The 23,685-nt window shown below is 38.9% G+C and overlaps 1 long non-coding RNA gene across 1 annotated transcript; it reads left to right on the forward strand.

Annotated features, from left to right (window-relative positions):
* Positions 1–2,236: 2,236 nt before the first annotated feature.
* LOC128636143 (uncharacterized) lies at positions 2,237–23,685 on the forward strand. Its single transcript, XR_008398671.1, has 3 exons — positions 2,237–2,250; positions 13,371–13,476; positions 23,656–23,685. It is a non-coding gene; the product is annotated as an uncharacterized LOC128636143 (long non-coding RNA).

A 23,685-nucleotide genomic window follows, 5' to 3' on the forward strand; every position in this document is an offset into this window, starting at 1 on the left:
TGATGCAGGTAGAACACATAGTAACTAGCCCATACCACCCCAGACCAATGGGTTGTGTGAAAGGTTTAATGGAACCCTGAAGCAGATGCTCAAAACCTTTGTGGAGTCACAGGGGAAGTACTGGGAGCTTTACCTGCCACACCTCCTATTTGCTTATAGAGAGGTCCCCCAGAAATCCACCGGTTTCTCCCCTTTTGAACTCCTATATGGGTGCAGAGTGTGTGGCCCGCTTGATCTGATCAGGGAGGAGTGGGAAGGAAAATTGGTCACTCAAGAGACCTCTGTTGTGGACTATGTAATAAGGTTCAGGGACAGAATGTATAGCCTAATGGGGGAGGTACAGGAAAAATTAAATGCTGCCCAATCTAAGCAAAAGCAATGACATGACTGGACTGCCAGAGAGAGGGTGTATGATGTGGGACAGAAAGTGCTTGTCCTAATACCCATGAGACAGAACAAGTTACAGGCTTCCTGGGAGCATCTGTTTACTATCCTAAAGAGAATGAATGATGTGAACTATGTGGTGTCTCTGGATAAGGAGGGTAAAAGACAAAAAAAATATCATGTAAATACAGAGGCATCAGCTGTCTGAGGTGCTTAGGCCTTTCTACAGAGTGTTCACATGGAAGTCTGGCAGGACACACTTAGTCACACACCATGTAGATACTGGGAATCACCATCCCCTCAGACAAACAGCTTACTGGGTATCCTTGCAGATCAGTGCTGACATAAAAAAGGAGATAGAGGAAATGCTAAATATGAGAGTGATTTGCAAGTCTCACAGCCCCTGGACCTCCCCAGTAGTACAGTCCCAAAAGAGAACAAAACAACTAGGTTCTGTGTGGATTACAGAAAGCTGAGTTTAGTGACTGCCTTGGAAGCTTATCATATGCCTAGCATAGATGATTTATTGGACAGCCTAGCAGGGGCCAAATTTCTTAGCATCATGGATCACAGCAGGGGATATTGGCACATCCCTATGACCCCAGAAGCACAAGAGAGGTCTGCCTTTATCACTTCTTTTGGGTTGTATGAATTCCAGGTGATGCCCTTTGGGATGAAAAATGCAGCTGCCACATTTCAATGACTAGTTAACCACTTGTTGGAGGGGCTAGAGGGGCACACTGTTGCTGATTCACCTGATTTTCACAGATGATTCATAGTTCAAACGGATGCTTCTAACTATGTGCTGTTCTGAGTCAGGTGGATACGAAAGGTGAAGAACACCCAATTGTATACCTTAGCAGGAAATTACTTCCACCAGAAGTGGCATATGCAACTGTGGAAAAAGAGTGCCTTGCTATAGTTTGGGCCTTGCAAAGGCTACAGCCTTATCTGTATGGATGCTAGTTTACAGTGATTACTGACTACAACCCCTTACACTGGTTACATAGGGTAGCTGGCTCAAATGGTAAACTCCTCAGGTGGAGCCTAGCTCTACAACAACATAAGTTTACCTTACAACATAAAAAGGGAAGTATGAATGGCAACGTTGATGGTCTTTCACACCAGAGGGAGTGCCCCCTTTGATATGCAGCTGGAGTGGCTTGTGTGCTACCTCCCTTTGCATCTCTTATTTGGGGGGAGGTGTCATGAATAAATAATGATTTAGATTCTAAGGTGTTAATATTCTTTAGCTGGTGTACTAAAAACATTTGGGGGGGTTTGAGAAGAAATGTGCTGTGTGTGTTTTCCTTTTGATGAGCCAGAAACCCCTAATAAATTGTTCTAAGTTCCACTTGACCAAATGCTATTGCCATATCTATTGATGCATCAAGCCAGTAAAATGTCAGCTCAAGAGACAAAAAGCAGTGCCTCTCCTCAGAGATAGATAAGGTCAATAAGAGGGACACTAGTACAATTTGAGTCATGCTTTTAACCATATTATGATACTAGGTTATGAAAATTATGACAACCATGTCAACTAATTTCTCATGATGTCTCTGGGAAATTGTTTATATAGGTGTATGTGCTGAATATGTATAACATAAGTTATAATTTCAGCCAGGGATTCAGAACTTTATGACCTGTCGTAGAAAGAGGGGAGTGGATATTTCTGGCAATAGAGGGGAGTGAATATTTCTCTCCCCTCTGTAAGAAGGTTTTGACAAGCATTTTGATATCAGAGAAACAGATATAAAATGTTGTGTTCAACAACACAAGTTGTTTATTCTTCATGGGAGGCTGTATACTACAGAGTGAGTGACCATCTTGTCCTGTACACCTCCCTGGCACAGACAACTAAAGCTAGTAAAGTATAAGGTTTCTGTTATTTCTCCTTTTTTTTAAACTGTTTTGCTTGTGTATAATTATATTTGTTGACATCTTTTTATTAATAAATGCTCTGTGCAACATTTTTTGCATAATAAATATTCACTTATTAAGTTTTTCCCTTTGTCTAATATTTGAACCACATTACTGAAAGAGACTGGTAGTATTTATACTGTGATTTTAGGTTATTTTTTGCTAAATTGTATTCTGGGATTTCATTTTCTGGGTTTTCCTTAAGATTTCCCATATAATTAATCTTAAGTGGTGGCAGCTTAGAGATAGTTTATTGTGGGTGACATTAAAGGGGAGTTTAGGCATTTCTCCTAAGTCTAGGACAGACTAGAGAGTGTTGTTAACCCTTGCACCCACTGAACTAAGTCACAGGTTTACCTGGAGTGGGTAGACTGTGACAGATTAGTTAAAGTGGAAAGGTTCTGTTAAACTTTTCTGTGCCAAACAAGTGATTGGTGCAGGATTGGTTAACCCTGGTCATCACAGCACAGTAAAGTCAAAATGTACCTTTCATGATTCAGATAGAGCATGTAATTTTAAACAACTTTCCAATTTACTTCTGTTATCAAATTTGCTTTGTTCTCTTTGTATCATTTATTGAAGGAGAAAAACTAGATAGGCTTATAATAGCTCGGGAGTGTGTACATGTGTTAGTACTCCTATGGGCAGAAGTGTTTTGCAACATTATTTGTAGCTTTTGTTATACAATGTTGTATTTGAGGGAGGACATATTTCTTTAGAGGCAAGAGCAACATTAGACTGTTAGAATGCCGGAAGACATCCACTGAACTGTTTAACAATCCTGCAAAATAGAAAATAAAATTGTTATCAGTGGATCTACCCTCTAATTGGATAATGTAAAATAAATTGTTTGGAAACAATGTAACTGGGACTATGTTAGAATAAAGTCTAAGACATATAAGACAATAATAAATATTAAAAGACCACTAAACATGTTAGTATAGCATCATCAACAAATGGCATAATGAATAGACAATGCATAAGCACTTAGTTTTGAATAAAAGTAGCAGATTTTTTTAGTTAGCTTTGTTTTCCTTCCCTCTGCATCATAGGACAGCGTAAGTCAAGTCAATCACAAAATGCATATACGCATAGTAGGAGAATCTTTACACATGCTCAGGTAGGAGTATATAAAACAATTGTGAATATTTAGATTTTGAGTGTGATTTAGAAATTTGTTTTTTAGTAGTCTTTAAAAGGGAAAAAACTTTTGTGTATTAATAGTAAACAATAATAATGCAAAATGTAGCTAAGCATAATACTTAAAGGACAGTCAAGTCCAAAATTAAACTTTTATAATTCAGATAGGGGCATGCAATTTTAAACAACTTCCCAATTGCACAATCAAATGTAATCTAAAAAACAAGGAGTGTTGGTATCTAAACAATACCACTTAGCTCCTATAGGAGGGCGCTACACCAAGTAAACACAGAATATAAAAAAATGATATATAAAAAAAAAAAAATATATATATATATATATATATATATATATATATATATAAAATCATTAAAAACAAAGCAAAGTATGACCAGTCTTTGATGTCGTGATCAGAGTCCAATAGAAATCCTCGAGATAACCATGTACTTGATAGGTAGCTCTCTGACTTCACCCGAAGGGATGATAAACTTCTGTGATGTAAAGACAAAAACAAGGACAAAGGCGCCACATGTGTAGATCAAAAAGACCAAAATAATCAAAATATGGACAAACACAGGGTACTCCACAAGTGAGATGGCACTCAGTTGTGCCGGTAGAGGCAGGCTGGTATTCTGCAGCAAACCAGCTGGCTGATATAGTGGAGTCCTCACCAGAACTTTATATCCCAATGACACTGGATCTCTGGACTGGAACTAGGAGAAAGGATATGGGGAGAGGAGGGCTATTGTGCCCTTTAGGTTACTGTAAAGGAGTCTTTAACACCAACCACCAAGCTTGTGTATAGGTAAAAATGAGTATTTATTACAAAAAATAAAAATACCAAAGGTATAACAAACTATTTTAGCTTGGTGTATAAAAAAATCTCCCTTAATAAATTTACAGAGTATACTATATAGTATACTATATAGCAAAAGAACAAAGAAAATTTGATAATAGGAGTAAATTAGAAAGTTGCTTAAAATTGCATGCTCTATCTGAATCACAAAATAAAAAATTTTGGATTCAGTGTCCCTTTAAGTTATGAGGAGAGCTATCCAAACTGGGTATGTTTTCTTTAGAAAAAAAGACGCTTGAGAGGTGACATGATTACTTTATATAAATATATTCAAGGCCCAGTATACAGAGATGGCAGAAGCTCTGTTTATTCCAAGAAAATTGTTTGTGACAAGAGGTCACAATTTAAGGTTGGAGGAAAGGAGATTTAATCTCCTGCAACAGAGCAATAAAATTGAGCTTCTGCCATCAATTGTGAAGAGCATATAAAATTGTGTAACTCATTACCAAAGGAGATAGTGAATGCCAAAACCCTAGATAAATTTAAAATTGTTTGGATACATTTCTGGCTAGAAACAAAATTCATGGATATGATTGCTTGTATTAAATGGGGTCACCTTTTAGTGGAATTAATATAAGCTCAACTGGAGCTTTTTTTTGTAAGTATATTAGATTTGTATTGGTTGAACTCGATGGAATTTAGCCTTTCAACCCTCATTTATTATGTTACTATGTTACTATGTTTATTATTTTTGAAATGTTAGGTTTTAGTGTAAGGCAGCTTAGGTTTTATTTCACAGGTAAATTTATTTATTTTAGCTAGGTAGTTAGTAAATAGTTAATAACTATTTAATAACTAGTCTACCTAGTTAAAATAAATATAAACTTACCAGTAAAATAAAAATAATTGTAACTTTAATTTAGCTCTATTTTAATTATGTTAAAGTTAGGGGGTTTTAGGGTTATGGTTAGGGTTACGTTAGGGTTAGGGTTACGTTAGGGTTAGGTGAAGGTTAATATAGTTAAATTTAGGCTTTTGCGATGTGGGGGGCTGGTGGTTTAGGGGTTAATAGGTTTATTAAGTGGTAGTGATGTGGGAGGCAAGAGGTTTAGGGGTTTAATAACTTTATTTAGTAGCAGCGATGTTGGGGAGGCAGCAGAATATGGGTTAATAGATTTATTATAGTGTGGGCGATGTTGGGGTGCAGGGGAATAGGATTAATAACTTTAGTATAGTGGCGGCGATATCGGGATCGGCAGATTAGCGGTTAATAGTTTTATTTCATGGCGGCGATATCGGGAGTGGCAGATTAGGGGTTAATAACATTATGTAGGTTGCGGCGATGTCGGGGATAACAGATTAGGGGAGCTTTTCATTCAACCATGGCAGGTGTTTTTTCTGGCCTGCTCTCCCCATTGATGTCTATGGGGAAAGCGTGCATGAGAACATCAAAATAGCGCTTGTTTTTGGTGCGGTATGAAACTCAACGCCACCATATTGCAAGCACAAGCCGGGTTTTTTAGAACTTGTAATTGCAGCGCTACAGAGGGTGAAATAACGCCACTTTTGTTGTTAAATTCCATATAGCGCGCATAATTTGTAATCTAGGTGAGAGTGGGAAGATAACAAAGTTATTGAAAAAACATTAGGATATATTATACAAACATTGTTAGGTCCCAAACGTAAGGGTTGCTTCCCATGTTTAGGTTGCAGTAAATGCAACAATTTAATTAAGGGTAACAATTTCTTCCATCCCCGTACAGGTAGGAAATACGTAATCTCAGGATTCCATATCTGTAATACAGAGTATGTTATCTATATTTTAAAATGCCCATATTCCAGGTTTTACCAGATCACAGAACACAAATCAAATATTTGGACTGTTAATTTTAAAACCCCTGTAGCCTGCCACTTTAAGGAAGCCGGGCATCTGGTAAACCAACTTAGATATCAAATCATAGAGCATATTCCAATAGAGAGGAGAGGTGGGGATAGGGAGAAAAAAATTAAACAGAGAGAGACATTTGGAATTTACCATTTAGAAACCAAGGGCCCCCTAGGTATGAATAAGGATTGGGTCCTTTCTGTGTTTGTCTTTCCTCTGTTTTGATACATTTTGTAATGATTTAAAAGTATAATCGGTACTCTCTAATTATCTGCACCTTAATGGGTGAAATCACAATGTATTATAGTTGAGTACATTTTCACACCTGTATGATGTCACAGTAGGAGGTGCTATGTAAAGGCTATTTAAAGTTGCTTAGTTTGTATCTGTTCATACATGATTAAGGATCGCTAGATTTGAAACATTGTAGATTTTGTCACAGTCTGCAATAAAATTGCATATAAATTACAGGTTTAAACCTGACATTGCTGGTGAGTTGGGAACTGACTTCCATAGAAATGAATGACACTGTGTAGAATGCAGAATCTCACAGGGCAGAGTGAATGCACCCTGAAATGAAATAAACATTTATGCTAAAACAAATACAGATTATATAGCATCGGTTCCATTTCTTTCTATTTTTTTCAAATATGTATTTTTTTCAGTATAATTAATGCTTTGCATGTCTTGAAACAAACACACCAGCTAATGTTCAACAACACAAAACATAAAGCCAATTTAAATACGTTAAAGTCCTTTGCATAGAACACCATAGTGACCATCTTGTTTTCAGTTCATGCCAAAATTTAAATGTTTTTTCAACAAACAATATCAGTAGTAAGATTACGGAGGTTATGTCAAACTCATTTTGACAGGTGGACACGCCCCATAACCCCGCCCCCTTTCTACTCCCACTTTCACGCCCCTTTTTAATATCAATTTGATATAACATTGATATAAAAAGGTGATTTGATATAAATTTTATATTAAATTGATATAAAATTGATATAAAAATTGATATATCAAGGTGTTTTTGATATAAATTTGATATTAAATTGATATTAAAAAAGTGTTTTTAATACGAATTTGATATTAAATTGATATGTATATTTATTAGGATTGGGATTAAAAAGTTGTAAGAGATGTATTAAGCTTATTTTGATATTGTTGATATTTTGATTTATAAAAAGATTATAAAGGTTTAATGTTATTTAATTTAAAAAAAAATGTAAATTATAATTTGATATTGTATGTCCTCTATAATGTTCAATAGGTTTAATAAGGCATGTCAGGACTTGTCTTTTGCCAGAAATGCTAACTTTATGTTAGGGCGTGTCTTTTAACCAAAAAAAACCCAATGAGGCGTGTCAGAACTTATCTTTTTGTCACAAAATGTTATGTGGCTTGTTAGTACATGTCTTTTACTCAAAACAGACTAATACCTCACACGTATTTAGTAAAAAAAAAAAACATATAAATCAATTTTTTATGAAAAACACGCTGTATACAGCCTAAAGAATGAAGTCTGCTAACGGCCATCATGGACATGTATTAAGAGAATTATATCATAATCCTACAAACCCCGGATCATTAGGCGGTGTTGAAAATCTGTACAAAGCATCTAAAAATATGGATTCAATAGAAAACAAATTGTAAAATTTTTAAATCAGCAAGATGTTTATACGCTACATAAACCGGCCAGACGTAATTTTGAAAGAAATAAAATATATGCACCTTCTTTAGATATACAATGGCAAGCTGACCTGGTATCCATGATAGACTACCATAAATATAATGATGGTATAAAGTATATTCTAACCGTTATAGATTGTTTTTCTAAATACGCTTGGGGCGTTGGATTACATAATAAAACTGGACCAAGCATCGCTAAGGGTTTTGAAACAATATTCAAAGATGGTCGTGTACCTATGAAAATACAGATTGATAAAGGCAAAAATTATTTAAATGGAACCGTACAGAAGTTATTGAATATTATATATATAATATTGAATACAGCCACCATTCTTTAGTACAAGTTGTTCTTGCGCGGCCTAAAGTGTAGCTTAATGATTGCCTTTCCGTATTTAAATCCCACGTTCTTCTTCTGATCGTTCTTAATTTCAATTGTTATACGGTCAAAATGATGATTGTTTACAGGTATGTAGTCTGGCTTGGTGTACTGTTGAGTGATGATTTCATTATTGCTACCTGTAATTTCTACTGTTCTTAATAATGGTACATATCCGTCACCCACACGTTGATGTTCTATGATGTCTGTAAAGATAAAGAGTGTGTAGAAGCTGTCATTTATATCACAATATATTTTGCCACCATCATTCTTTACACCTTGATTGTTAATCCCCAATATATGCGCCAACCTTTCTGAGGTTGAGATGGTAGAGTTGCCTAAGATACGCACTGCTCTTCCCAGTTAGTCGTATGTAAGCTTTACATCTATGTTAGCGGTTTGGAAAGATACTAATTTTTCATTGATAGTTTTTATTAAATCACTTATATCTTTATAATAGCCGGCTTTTACGGCTAACGGCGTAGTGAATTTGTTTGGTGCCGTAACAATTATTCTAGAATCAGCGACATCTATGGTATCCCACGTATTGGGGTATTGTATCTCCGTCAGAGCTACTTCCCATTCTCCTTTTAATATGATGGGTTTAGCTAACTTTGTTGTAAAACTAGATATCTGATTTTTAGGAAAAATGTTGTACGACGTGTTGCTAGGCAAGTAAAATGGCGATGCTTCCATTATTCTATATATCGGTTAAGTGACTTTTGGGTATCCAGCTGTTAAATTTATCCGGATAGCCCTTCCATTTAACATAAACGTACTCCTTTCTCCTAAAACTTTTCTGTTTTAAGATGTTTTCAATTTTGTAAATGCGGTTTTTATCTTGTGTTACTTTTTGAAGTTCTTCGGGGTAAAAGCTACCTTCGATTGACTCATCAGCTAAATCTTTCAGTTTGTAAAGAGGTTTAAATCCTCTTGTATTCAGCCCTTCAATTATAAATATTTCCTCTGTGAAATTTTGCTCATAAAGTTTTGTGAACGTGCCCTTATGTTTCGAAATCCTGACGTGGTCACCGATTTTCAAAACAGGTTTAACCTTTTTAGTTTTTGGCGAGGAGCCGTAAATATTTTTCCAGACGACGAGTGAATTTTCTTGCGTCACTTCTACCAGTTTACAACGTATGGTTCTGTGGTATGTATTATTATAACTATGAATTAATTTGTTCAATATGTTTATATATCTGTGTGTGTTGTGATGTGTAAAATAGTGCCACATTCTAGTCTTTAAAGTACTGTTAAATCGTTCTACAATTGCTGCTTTAACACAGTTGTTTGCCAAAAAATGTTGAATTTTAATTTTTTTCAATAACTTCTGTATGGTTCCATTTAAAAATTCTTTGCCTTTATCAGTCTGTATTTTCATAGGTACACGACCATCTTTGAATATTGTTTTAAAACCCTTTGCGATGCTTGGTCTAGTTTTATTATGTAATCCAATGCCCCAAGCGTAATTAGAAAAACAATATACTTTATACCATCATTATATTTATGGTAGTCTATCATGGATACCAGGTCAGCTTTCCATTGTATATCTAAAGAAGCTGCATATATTTTATTTCTTTCAAAATTACGTCTGGCCGGTTTATGTAGCGTATAAACATCTTGCTGATTTAAAAATTTTACAATTTGTTTTCTGTTGAATCCATATTTTTTAGATGCTTTGTACAGATTTTCAACACCGCCTAATGATCCGGGGTTTGTAGGATTATGATATAATTCTCTTAAAGGGACAATCAGGTTAAATTAAATGTTTATGATTCAGATACAGCATGTCATTTTAAACAACTTTCCAATTTACTTCCATTAAAAAAAATGTGAACAGTCTTTTATATTTACACTTTTTTACTAGATCCTACTGAGCGTGTGCAAGAATTCACAGACTATACGTATATGCATTTGTGATTGGCTGATTGCTATCACATGGTACAAGGGGAGTGGAAATATACATAACTTTGAAATTTGTTATTAAAAAATCTACTACTCATTTGAAGATCAGACTAAGTGCTATTGCATTGTCTTGTTATCTTGCATCTGTTGATTATGCAAATCTAATGTGTTGACTGGTCCTTTAATACAAGTCCACAATGGCCGTTAGCAGACTCCATTCTTTAGGCTGTATACAGCGTGTTTTTCATAAAACATTGATTTATATGTTTTGTTTTTTTTACTAAATACGTGTAAGGTATTAGTCTATTTTGAGTAAAAGACATGTACTAACATGCCACATAACATGACAAAAAGATAAGTCCTGACACGCCTCATTGGGTTTTTTTTTGGTTAAAAGACACACCCTAACATAATGTTAGCATTAAGCATCAAAATAAGCTTAATACATCTCTTACAACCTTTTAATCCCAATCCTAATAAATATGCATATCAATTTAATATTAAATTCGTATTAAAAACACTTTTTTTAATATCAATTTAATATCAAATTTATATAAAAAACACCATTTTATATCAATTTTTATATCAATTTTATATCACTTAAATATAAAATTTATATCAAAATCACCTTTTTATATCAGTTTTATATCAAATTGATATTAAAAAGGGGGCGTGAAAGTGGGAGTAGAAAAGGGGCGGGGTTATGGGCGTGTCCACCTGTCAAAATGAGTTTGACATAACCTCCTTAGTCTTACTACTAATATGTATAAATGTTGTCCAAAAAAATAATTGTGAAAGTTTAAAAGTGATAATATAGTAATGGGAATATGGTGCTCAGTCTGCCCATCCGGACAACCTAAAAGATGCATTCAGATGGTTTAGCAGTGGTGCAAATGGAGACGTATTACAATATCTTCTTATGAATGTCAACATTTAAAAACCTAATTTAGAAGACACCAGTACTGATAGTGACAATCATGACAGTGCAAGGGTGACTTAAAATCAAATATCAAATTAAAATTAAAAACACATTTGTACATGTTGGTATCCTGAAGTGACTATAGAAGTATGCCCATTGTGTAAAAATGCATATGGAATTTATATGGTTAATAATTGCTGAAGATTGATTTGAACTACAATAAGTTAATGTCACATATGTAAATGAGTATTTCCCTTGCAGAGTGAACAAAGGGGTTAAATGAATAAAAGTTTAATGTAAGCTTAAGAGATGTTAATGGGCTATTCAATCAATTTTGGAGGCCCTACCATTTTGAATTTTCTAGCCAACCCCCTGTGAAATTAGAATTTTGTGTAATTTAAAATTGTATCTAATATTTTTACACAGATGTATTTTTGTTTGCATTTTATATGGTGGCTTTTCATATATTATCTGAAAGAGCTCTGACACAGGGTTAATATTGCTCAGCACCAGGCCCAGACTAAGCATAGTGCATACAGTTCATATGCCTGCGGGCTGTGGCCTGTTGCCTTAGTCCCAACTATTTGCCAGCATTATCATTTATGTGTAATACAGCTCTTCCCTGCCTTTTACTGCATTTCTGTGTCTGGGAGCCAGGTCAGGATTGATCCCCCCATCCTGTTTGGATGAACTGACTCCATTACATCAAAATGATCCTCCTCACCAGAGCTGACTCTATTGTCTGCTAAATAGCTCACTTCAGAGCTATCAGTGCATGATTGGTCTGTAACAGTTCCAGACACCCACAAACATGGGTAACTAAAGAATGTGCATGGCTTATGGCTGCTTAAAAACACCACGGTTCTTGTGGCCTGCATGTGTTTTGTAATTTACTATCTGCCTGTTGTGAATCCTCTAGTATATATTGGCATACAGCCCCATTTGTGCTATCACCTTTTGTCTATAGGTAAACAGTAATTTTGAGTATACTTGGGTACTGCCCCTTAAGCAGGCAGATAACTGCAATGATTTCAGTAGTTTCAATTGAGACCAGATCCACACATCTAGGGGCCTCATCTGACCCTTTAAGCAATAGTGGAATAAATACAGGCAAGGGCAGTGGTGCCTAGGCTCCCCCTGTATAATGTCTGGCTCCTCTGTTTGCCCCCCCCCAGCAGCAAATGAGGGCTTACAGTACACAGGAATTCCAAGATGGCCACCACTTTATTGTACAGAAAAACCTACCTAGATATGCTTACACAAAGCACAGATTAGCACAGAGAAGCAGCTCCTCATGATTTGGCTGTTGATGTCTGTGGGTTCCTGTCTTGTATGACTTTAGATGTCTGGGGTGCTTTATGTGTGCATGTGGGTGCCTGTTTTTTGTAGCTATAGATGTCTGGGGTGCTTTATGTGTGCATGTGGGTGCCTGTTTTTTGTGACTTTAGATGTCTGGGGTGCTTTATGTGTGCATGTGGGTGCCTGTTTTTTGTGACTTTAGATGTCTGGGGTGCTTTATATGTGGGTGCCTGTTTTATTGTAAATTTAGATGCCTGGGGTGCTTTATGTGTGCATGTGAGTGCCTGTTTTTCTGACTAAAGATATTTGTGGTGCTTTATATGTGCTTGTGGGTGCCTGCTTTTTGTGACTTTAGATGTCTGGGGTGCTTTATATGTGCATGTGGGTGCCTGCTTTTTGTGACTTTAGATGTCTGGGGTGCTTTATATGTGCATGTGGGTGCCTGCTTTTTGTGACTTTAGATGTCTGGGGTGCTTTATATGTGCATGTGTGGTGCCTGTTTTTTTGTGACTTTAGATGTCTGGGGTGCTTTATATGGGCATGTGGGTGCCTGTGGATGTCTGTGTGGGTTGTTTCATTCTTATAGTGCAGCTTATATGTGATAACAAGTGCTCAGGTGCCTGTTCTTTTGAGCGACTTTCACTAAACAGGCTGATGAGCAATTAGCAATTATTATTTAAATGTTAAGTTTAATAGCTTCTGTTTATTCTCATTTCTCATTTATTTTTTATTATTTAATGACAAACAATTTACAAAATACAGTGACAGAAGGGTATTGCAAACTTTAAATGCTTTTGTAAATCAAATTAATACATTCTACTTGTCATAAGGGATAAACTTCCTATTTTGTCGTTATGTTCACTTAATTAAACTCTAACAATAAAACACACAACGCCTTTTTGGGAGGAAAAGATCGTTTACGGTCACGTTTATTAAAATGTAAACTTTAATAACTATTTAATAGTATTAGGTGACTTTAATACTTGAAGTTTGTAAAAGTTCTTAACTCATTGGCAGCACTTCTCACTAATCTAAATGAATCCCCTGCCGACAGACGCCAACTTCTGCTTCCAAAACGGGCCAGGGCGGGTGGGAAAAACACTCCTTGAAGTCTGGAACCTGGAAAGAGGCCGAATCAACAGCAACAGGACCCTATAAAGGTAAGCACACTCTCCGCCCCTCCAGTTGCAACAAAGTAATAAACACACACATTGCAAACTTCAGACTTCAAGTCAGTTATCCCTTAATTTTTTTACAGACCCACTAGGGGGCCCTCCACTGTCATTAGGGGTAAACCTCCTATTTTGTCATTATGTTTACTTAACTAACAATAAAGCACACAACACCTTTTTGGGAGGAAAAGACTGGTCACGGTCACGTTTATTAAAATGTAAACTTTAATAACTATTTAATAGTATTAGGCAACTTTAATACTTGAACTTTGTAAAAGTTCTTAACTCATTGGTGGTACTTCTCATGTATCTAAATTAACCCCCTACAGACAGATGGTCAGATGACAGATGGTCCTGCAGTGTGGCAAGGGTTGCTCACGCTACTTAGCAGATAGAATGGATGTGTTGTTGGAGATCTTCGGCCGCAATTCATTAGAGAGAGGAACCCCTAGTCCGGTGCCTAGTGGGAGTCACCCCTCCCTGTTGTTCCAGGCCATCACTCCTCATTCTGACTGCTCGCTACAAGGCCCTGACCGACCGCCACAAGAGAAACAGAGTACCACTCTTGCCACCAACCATAACTGACACACCAACAATCCTTATTATATACACTTTTTTTTTCTTTTTTATTATACCTGATCTAACAATGCTTTCCTTAGATCCACAAGAAACATGTCCAACCCTGAGTCGGTCAAATGGACCCCATCAGGGCGATATAAGGCTTTGTTGTCAGCCGTAATGCGTTTATGCCTAATTACAAAACCACTGAGGGCCGTGACCGCTCTCCCCAATTCCCTATTCACCTTCTTCTTAACGTTATAGGCTGCTCTCTGGGACACCATATCTCTACAATACAGTCGTGCGACCACATTGGACCAACCCACTTTAACATTTAATATCCAAGCACACAGCCACTTCACATCTGACACCATTCTCTTGATAATATCTAAAGCAGGTAGGGAACCCGAATCGTTACCCCCCCCCCAAATGCAATACTATCAAGTTCGGTTGACCCAACCTCCTATGAGCTTCTTGAAGAAGAAGTGAAGGCAATTTGCTCCATGTTAGGCCCCTGAAGCCCAGCCATCGAACGTCAACCTTAGAGGAAGGGAAGTCAAGTTGCTGCCCGTCTGTAGTTTTCAAAGCCCTGATCGCTGCCCAATGCACAAATGAGTGCCCCATGATCCACACACAAACCGGAGAAGAGCCCTTCCCTAAAACAACAGCACACAATAATTATTGAAACACGGCCGAGACAATAACAAACTGCAATCCCACCGCAATGTAGGCATAGACTGCCACTAAAACAACTAGGCTGAGCCCCCCCTAAGAAGGACCTAGCTGTCCTTCTTCAAAAGTCTAATGTACGTTCTAAATGGCCCTGATCGCCACTGATCCAAACGCTTAATTTCCAAAATGGAGGAACCTCGAGCCGTGGCACTAGTTGCGGCACCAATTCTGAATGAATGGGACACTACGCGTGATTTATCCAAGCCACTAGATTCCACCGCTAGTGAGAGCACTTTCTTGAACTGAAACAGGGATAGTGCTGAGGAGTCTTCATGCACAAAGAGCTCCTTAGGCCCCGAGGGCCTAACCCTCAGGAAAGCTTCCAAACTATCCACTAGGCAGCACTCTTTTATTTCATGCCTGCCTATAGGCAGCCAAGCCCCCTTTCCCTTGGGACAAAGAGAAGAAATCCCTCCTCTGAGGAATGTAGATGCTCAAACTGAATGCCCCCAGTGCCTCCCGCTCCAGCAGAAGCTACCAATTCACCCACACGCAATGCTCCTGCCACTGCTAGCGCGAAAGTGTCTCTAAACAACATCACCTCATAGTTGGATATACACACCTCCTCTAAAGCCCTAACTAACTTACACAGCCATGATAGAGTAATAGAATCCCTCTTGTCTTTGGGCCTAAATTCCCCCTTCCCCACCCCTTGAGCACCTGTCTCACCAGGAAGGAGTTCGCAAAATCTGGAATGCCGATAGCCTTACTGAAAAAGGCAATCCCTGAAAGACTGCTCTGAGCTGACGCCTTTGTCAAACCCTCCTGTCTCAAACATGCAAGCCATTCTAACACCTGTATCTGTGCTGCCTGATGAATGCTGTAACTCCTCTGTGAGCTGAAAGACTCCCATCCCTTCCAATGAGACTCGTATGCCTTTCAGGTCTTGGGAGCCAGTGAAACCTTCACTAAAGGAATGACGGACGCCCAGATACTGCCAACTGCCAGAGAAATAAGGGGCAGGGTAAACCTAATGCAGCCGCCCGTAGAGCCACCCTATGAAACTTGTCCCATCTAAACCTGGACAGCGCATCTGCCACTACATTATGTACCCTGGGGACTTGACACACCAAAAAACAAGCATTTAGCTGTAAACAGTGCAGAACCAGATGTCTCAAGTATCTGACCACCACTGGAGAGGAAGCGGTCAACAGATTTATGGGGTACACCACACTCATGTTGTCCGTGCAGAATACCACCGTCTTATTGGCCAATTTAGCTCCACACAACTCAATGGCCACAACGATAGGGAATAGCTCCAGCAATGTTAAGTTCTTTGTAAGACCCCTGGACACCCACTCAGGCGGCCATGGAGCCGCACACCATTCACCTTCTAAATAAACCCCGTAACCAAATCCCCCAGCAGCATCTGTGAAGAGATGCAAAGTCTGGTTCGAGATTGGGTCAGCCCTCCACTGACAAATGCCATTGAAATGGGACAGGAATCTGTCCCAAACCTGCAAGTCCTCCCTCATGTCAGCTGTGACTCTAAAACATTTCCTCCCCTGCTGGGGACCTCTCAACAGTTCCTCGAGACTCCTATTAAATACCCGACCCATGGGAATGACTCTTGCTGCAAAATTAAGCAGCTGAGAAGGGACTGAAGCTCTCTGAGCGAAATGGATGCCGCACAGGCCACCGCTCTGACCTACTTAAGTAATTTCTGTACCTTCTCTAGAGGGAGACGGCATTCCTTGGCTACAGAGTCTATCTCTATCCCCAAAAATGTAAGGCATGTACAGGGGCTCTGCATTTCTTCCTCTGCTAGCGGCACCCCAAATTTCCTCATCATGGACCTCATGACCGGCATTGAGTGCTCACAGTCCGTACTACCCACTTATAAAAAATCGTCTAGGTAATGGGCCACTGCCCCAACTCCAGCCGACTCCTGCACAACCCAGTGCAGGATGGAACTGAAACACTCAAAGAAAGCGCAAGACAAAGAGCAGCCCATAGGCAAGCACCTGTCTACGTAGTAAAACCCATCCAACTTCAAACCCATCAGTTTGAAAGAAGATGGATGGAGGGGGAGCAGTCTGAATGCTGATTATATATCTAGCTTGGACATCAGAGTGCCTCTCCTCATTAGCCTCACTAGATTTACTGCATCATCAAATAATTGATAATGTACAGTACTCATTTCCAGATCTTTAGCGTCATTAACTAACTCCCCTTTCGGGTAGAGAAAAGTGGAAGTATTGGCGCTTACAGCTAGGATAGATCTATATTTATATGAAAATACGAATAAATAATACAAAAAAAATATATATATATATATATATATATATATGAGCAAGAGATAATAAAGATATATTAAGGGGCTTCTAAGAGATTGCTTAAAATGATACAGCACTCAAGAAAAGATATCAAGAATTTAATATTAGTAAATAAATAAATACAATTGATAAAGAACAATGTCTAAAATATCAAGCACAATTACAATATAAAATTTAAAGGGAAGGGGGTATGCAGGGCCGTAAAACCTAACTCTAAAGACTAGCTCAAACAAGCAGATTACAATAGAGAGGTACAATGTCAAGCAGAACGATTCCCTATTCCTAAATACACACGTGGATAAGAGATGGCCTCAGTGATGTAAATATAGCACTTCGATAATAAACACTGAATAATAAAACACTTAATAGTAAAACATTCAAATATAGAATCTGGACGTCCAGTATTAAAATAATAGGGATAAAACGTGCAAAAGAAAATAGTCTAAAAGGGGTTAAATATAAACAATGATCAGAATAAAAATGATCAGAGTAAATTGTCCCGTGAGAGCAAATATATATATAGGCTCAGTAAGCAACGATGGTATTGTATATCACCAGTATTCTATTGGAGCTTAGTCTATTCACTTTATGCTCTCAAATGTAGTTGATCTTGCTCATCGAGTATTGGATCAAACTTACACACATTTGAGAGTGGTACCTAAGCTTTGTTAAGAAGAGAGAAGGCAGCTTGTCTGTAGTAGAGTGGATCGATCTTTTCTGTCTCTATTCAGTAGTCGGTCTGTGTCCGATAACCGCCTCTTCAAAATCACAAGAGCAGTGTATCCAAATAGCCAGCTTAGGCTTTGCTGGCGTCTTCTGTTTCTGCCACGGCCTTCACGTGATGTTTGTGTCAGCTGTCAGGTAACGTGTAGCCGTATCAGCTGTTTTTACCGGTGTCCGTGCACTCTCTGCTTCAGTGGAAAGCTAAGTCGGTATTTCAGAATTGTGTTGTTTGGAAGTTCCTCCTTCCAGCTTACAGCTGAGGGTGAACTCTTCTTTATGGAAAGTAGCACCACTCCTCTTTTAGATAGAAATAGAGGGTGATGTGAATGTCTCAAGGTGGATGGTAGTAAAACAACTTTCAACGCGTTTCTCCCTTCCTGGTGGCTTTTCAAGAAGTGTTCACCTGTCCTTCCAGGGCTCCTTAATATACACCTCATAGGTGTCTCATTGGTCAAAATTCCTGTGGGTGTGTGAATCAATTACCAGTTGATATTTAAGGTGGTAATTTTTCGTTCTATGCAATAGATTATAGTTTTCAATTTCTTAGGGATATTTAAGGTGGTATCCTTTGGATCTCATCAGTAGTGATTTTATACAGACATATACTGCATAGGTTATACAACATTCTCCATATATATATAAATTATAGACATTTGGATAATTATCATAGAATTAATAATAGTGTAAGAGATATAGTTAGACTCAGTATATTTTACTCTAAAAAGATGAAAATTATTAAAATTAAAAAACAAGGTTGAAAAGGATAATATTTTTAAAAAAAAAATTTAATTTTTTTTTAAAAATTTTTAAAATTTTTAAATTTTTTTTTTTTTTTTTTTTTTTTTTTTTTAAAAAAAAAAACCTTCAAAAAATTTCCAAATTCTTTAATCATACATAAATGGGCTTAGATCCAGTTCTGAGTTTAAACCCAGGGGTGTAAAGTTTTCATATTGTATATTAGCTCAGCCTCTCTTTTGAGTAGTTTAGTCTCGTAATTTCCCCCACTCCAGTCACGTTTAACTTTCATTATTCCCCAAAAGAGAAAATCTTTAAGGTTATTGTTGTGGACATTCTAAAGTGACTATACAGATGTGTGTCCATCTTTCCCTTTTCTATATGCACAGTGTTCCCTTATTCTTTCCCTTAATGTTCTTGAGGTCTCACCTAGGTACTGTTTTTTACAGCTACACTGTATTAAATAGATGATCCCTTTATCAGTGCAATCGTATTGTATCCGTAATGGGAAATACTTCACCCTTTGTGTGGAAGAGTACTGTTTTATTTTATTGCTGTAGTTACATGATCTGCAGCAGTGACAGGGTAGAAACCTTTTAGTGTGTTCCCTAAAAGATCTGTTCTTTTAGGGGGGTTTTGTCTTAAATTCACTTGGCGCTAGTAGTGTTTTTTAGTTTCTAGATTTCCTGTATATAAATTTTGGATTTAGGGAGATTTTATCCCCTATGATTGGATCTTCTCTCACATGATGCCAGTGTTTTCTTGATTATTTTTTCTATCTTTTTGTGTTCTCCATTAAAATTTGTGATAAATGGAACTGATATTTCATCTATTGGTTGTATTTCAAGATTAGTTTTGTCTTTATATGTAAGTAGTGTTGCTCTATCTATGTGTTTAACTTCTTCATAATTTACCTCTATTAGCTTATCTTCATAGCCTTTTTCTCCAAATTTTTTGCTCAGGATTTGTGCCTGTTCTTCGTAATCTAATATTGTTTGAACAATTCTTTCTTATTCTTAAGAACTGTGCTCTAGGGATAATGTTTTCCATTGGACAGATGGCAGCTATCCGCATGTATAAAATTATTAGCGTCCACTTTTTGAAAAATGTTTTAGTGGTAAATTTATCTGTTTCTACTGTTATATCAAGGTCAAAAAATAGACCCTTTCTTTGCATATTTCATATGTGAAATGTAACCCTCTATTGTTGTGTTCATTAGCTGAAAAGAATTCAGTTAGTGTAGTATCATTCCTTTCCACAATATAAGAATATCATCTATGTATCTTTTTATAGGACACCAGGTTTTTCGCCAGACTATTCGAACCTAGGAAATCTGATTCCCAGTCTCCCATAAATAGGTTCGCATAGCTTTGGCGCAAACCTGGTGCCCATGCAGTGCCTTTTATTTGCACATACATTTTTTGATTGAAGAGAAAGTATTATTCACCAGGATAAATCTAATGCTTTCTAAGATAATCTCTCTTTGTTCTTTATCGATAGTGTCATCTTTTGATAGAAAGTTGGAGACTGCTTTAATGCCTAGTATCGTGTGCAATATTGTGTACAGTGATGTTACATCACACGTAGCCAGTAATATATCACCCTCTATTTTAGGTTATCTAGTAATTGTAGGACTTGGGTTGAGTCTTTTAGAAAAGATGGTAGTTTTTTTACGTATTTTTTGGAGAAATCTGTCTATGTACTGTGATAAATTAGAAGTAAGTGATTGAATACCTGAGATTATTGGGCGACCGGGAGGTTGTTTGAGATCTTTATGTATTTTAGGTAGAAAGTAGAAATTGGTATTTTGGGGAATTCTGGGTATATATAGTTTATAGATCTTTCGTGTTCAGAATGCCCTTCTCTTTGCAGCGTCTAAATGCATTTTCAAAATATTTGGGTCTACCCTGGTAGGATCTCTTTTAAGTTCTTTGTAGGTTGATATATCTTTTAATAGTCTTTCTGCCTCTTGTACATAGTAGCTCTTATCCATTATCACCACTCCTCCCCTTTGTCTGCAGGTTTTAGTAATAATATCTTTGTTCTTCTTTAACTTTTGTAGAGTAGCATTTTCAGATTTTGTCAATTCATGGGTAGTTTTCTATTATTTTTATATTTTTCAAGGGTCTTTCTGTACTATGTTTCGAATAGTTCTATATTTTTACCCTTGTCTTGTGTGGGGTAGAATTTGGATTCGGTTTTAGTTCAGTGTGAGTATATTTTGCAGTGGTTATTGCTGGTGTTTGGGGGTAAATTCTAATGGTGTTTAAGGAAGTGTCTTTTTTAGTGTCAGTTTTCCTTACAAATTGTGTTACGTTTATGAGGGTTTCAAATTTATTTAATTGAGACGTGGTGCAAACGATAGACCACGTCCTAAGTACTTTATTTTCCTCATTACTTAGTTCTGTTTTTGCTAATATTAAAAATTCCATGATTTTTGGTTCTACCACATCTCCCTTCTCTCTCTGGCCTCTTTTATTATTTCTCCTCCTTCCTCCTCTCTTTCCTCTAACATTCTCTTTTTCTTTGACCCATTAGTGGAGCTAGTTGGACTTTTTCTATAATGGTCCCCTGGCATTTTCTGCCCTTTCGGGGTAGGACAGGTGTGGATTATTCTGAATTTCCTGGCTCCGTCTTGGGCAAATGCCAAGAGGGGATACCACCAGGTCAGGGAACGGCTGCACTGGAAAGGGGCCCAGAACCCTCCCCAGCTCCACCTCCTTCCTAATATTATCATGCATCACCTGTGGAAATTCATACACAGACGTAAGGTTGCAATGAGCCATGGCCCCACCACTTTATGCAGCACCGGAATTTTAAAACCCTAGAACAACCCTGCCCTTAATATCCCCGCTGCTATCCCAATTCATATTGCGTGTCCATCCATGGTACCATAGCTTCTGGCTTAAGGGGCGTTGGGGCTTTTGTTACCAACCCCACCCTTAGGGCCTGCCCTATCAACTGTGGGGTCTCTGTTTCTACATTCAACACCGCCACATACGGCCAATGCATTATTTTGCAGATGTGCGGAAACGATCAGTTTGCGCCTCTCTCACACTACTTATCTTGAACGTCAACACTCCTCTACCCGATTGCTATGGGCGCGGAAAGGACGAGGAGTTTCCTGGATGATTCCCTGCCGTGGAAAAGGGGATCACTCAGACCCGAACTTCGACCACAGGTGTATTCCTGCATGTCAAAGTGAAGGAATGGGTTCCCCACCATTTTTCTCCTGAAAAGCCATGTCGTAATCACGCATGCTCCCTCCTTAAACCTCCTATGGATTCTCTCAATAGTATCCACGTACTTGAAAAGGTTGGGCCCTTGCAACGGCCATCTGTCTACATAGCAAGTTGCCAGCACCCGAAAACACTTTTGCCACTCCTCATAGGTCTCCGGTTTCCTGACCCTCTTGGGTCCCGTGCCGTCCTCTGCTCTCTCCTTATCCCTAATGGCCTCTACAGAAAGCTCAAACACGTTAAACATAACGCCCTTCATGAGTTCTTTTCACGATCTTAACTTTCAAATGACCATATAGGGAATGTACCAAACATGGGTAGGTGTCCCCTTGCGCCGCCACCTTCCGTGACACCGCTATCTCCATTGCCTGAATGTTACTCCCTGCATTCAGTGGACAACCGCGTCGAGCCGGAGCGTAGGAGTTCTACCACCTTTGTGCTGAGCCTGCGCTGCAAACATTTTCTTAATCATTTTAAACATGCGCTGCTGCCCTTTCCTACCAAACCCAAATCCTTGTCTACATCTGAATCTGACCCAATAGAAGAAGAGCCCAAACAGCGTGTGTAAGCGTAATTGCTAGGTACTCACCAGACGCCGGTACCTTCCAGACCCTCCGGAAGTAGATGGTACTGCATCTGCCACTGTAGCTGAACTACTTTGCTGCTGCGAGACACCCCCAGTCCTTCCCGCCATCCCTGAAGTTGATGCCGCTGCTTCGTCACTGTGTCCCACCTGTGGGTTAGCAAAAAGATGGGGAGGATTCCAGGAAGTGGATATGGAACCTGGCGCACCACCCACACCAGCCAAACCTTGCACCACAGCACTACTCATGCCCATAGCAGCCGGCACAATTTGCCCCAAATTGAAAGTACTGCTGCCAGCACTATGCCCAGGTATGCCCAAGCAACAAACTGCACATTCCCTTGCTCCATACCACTCACATCCAAACAGCCAGTCCCCCTTGAAGCTGAATTAGGGGCATTCATGCAACCTCCCTAGAATTAGGTCCCCTGCATTGCCAGTCGTTTCTGATAACATCGATCAAGCACTCTCACCCCACTATGCTCATGCATATGCAACTGCAAGCCCCTATTTTGCGGAATTATCTCCACCCACATGGCCTGCACCCTACATCCCCCCTCCGGTAACTTCTAAAGCCATCCTCTTTCTTGCTCTTATCCTTCTGCCCCCCCCGTGATGTGCTACCGACAGTAGTAATGTCTCCCTCCCTGAGTCTCCCCATCTTATCTGGGGCTCCGTGAGAGGAAATGGGCATGCTCCTAGCTTGCTGCTTCCTACATCGTGGCCACGATCTCTAAACTGTCTGTATCTGAATCAGACGTGGAGGACACATGGCGTGTGTCACGTGTGGGGGATGTTGCCTAATCCCGGCCTAGCTTCAGGAGCTCCCATAAGACCGGACCGACTGCTCGCCTCCTCCACCAGCCCTGCACCATACGGCCCTGCAGTAATTCCCCCAGGCACCATGACGGTTGCTAGGGACTGGCCAATGCCAAAACGGAGGCCAGGGCTGCTGGAGGAGGTCAGGGAAGTAAATAGGCCGCACCAGGGAGAATCGCCATGTTGGGGGCAATTGTCACTATTAGAGTAACTAGAAACAGGCAGCCCAGGGGATTGCAGGGAGGGTACATTAGAGGAAGCCTGGGACTGCTGGTGACTGGGAGCTAACTGGTTGGAACCCCTAGCCTCAACCTGACTCCCCGCTTCAGCAACCACCCCTTCAACTATAGGGGCAGTCATTCTGGGAGGGGTAATTAACTTAGCAGAGAGCCCACCAGAAGATTGCTTTCCAGCTGCCCGTTTAGCCAGATGACCCTTAGAAGCATGGGGCTGGGGGTGGGTGGTACTACATCACTGCTTTCTGACACTCTTTCCCTTCCAGAGCCTCTCCTCCTGGGGGATCTGTCCGAAT

This window comes from Bombina bombina, chromosome 7 (assembly GCF_027579735.1).
Source record: "Bombina bombina isolate aBomBom1 chromosome 7, aBomBom1.pri, whole genome shotgun sequence".
NCBI lineage: Eukaryota > Metazoa > Chordata > Amphibia > Anura > Bombinatoridae > Bombina > Bombina bombina.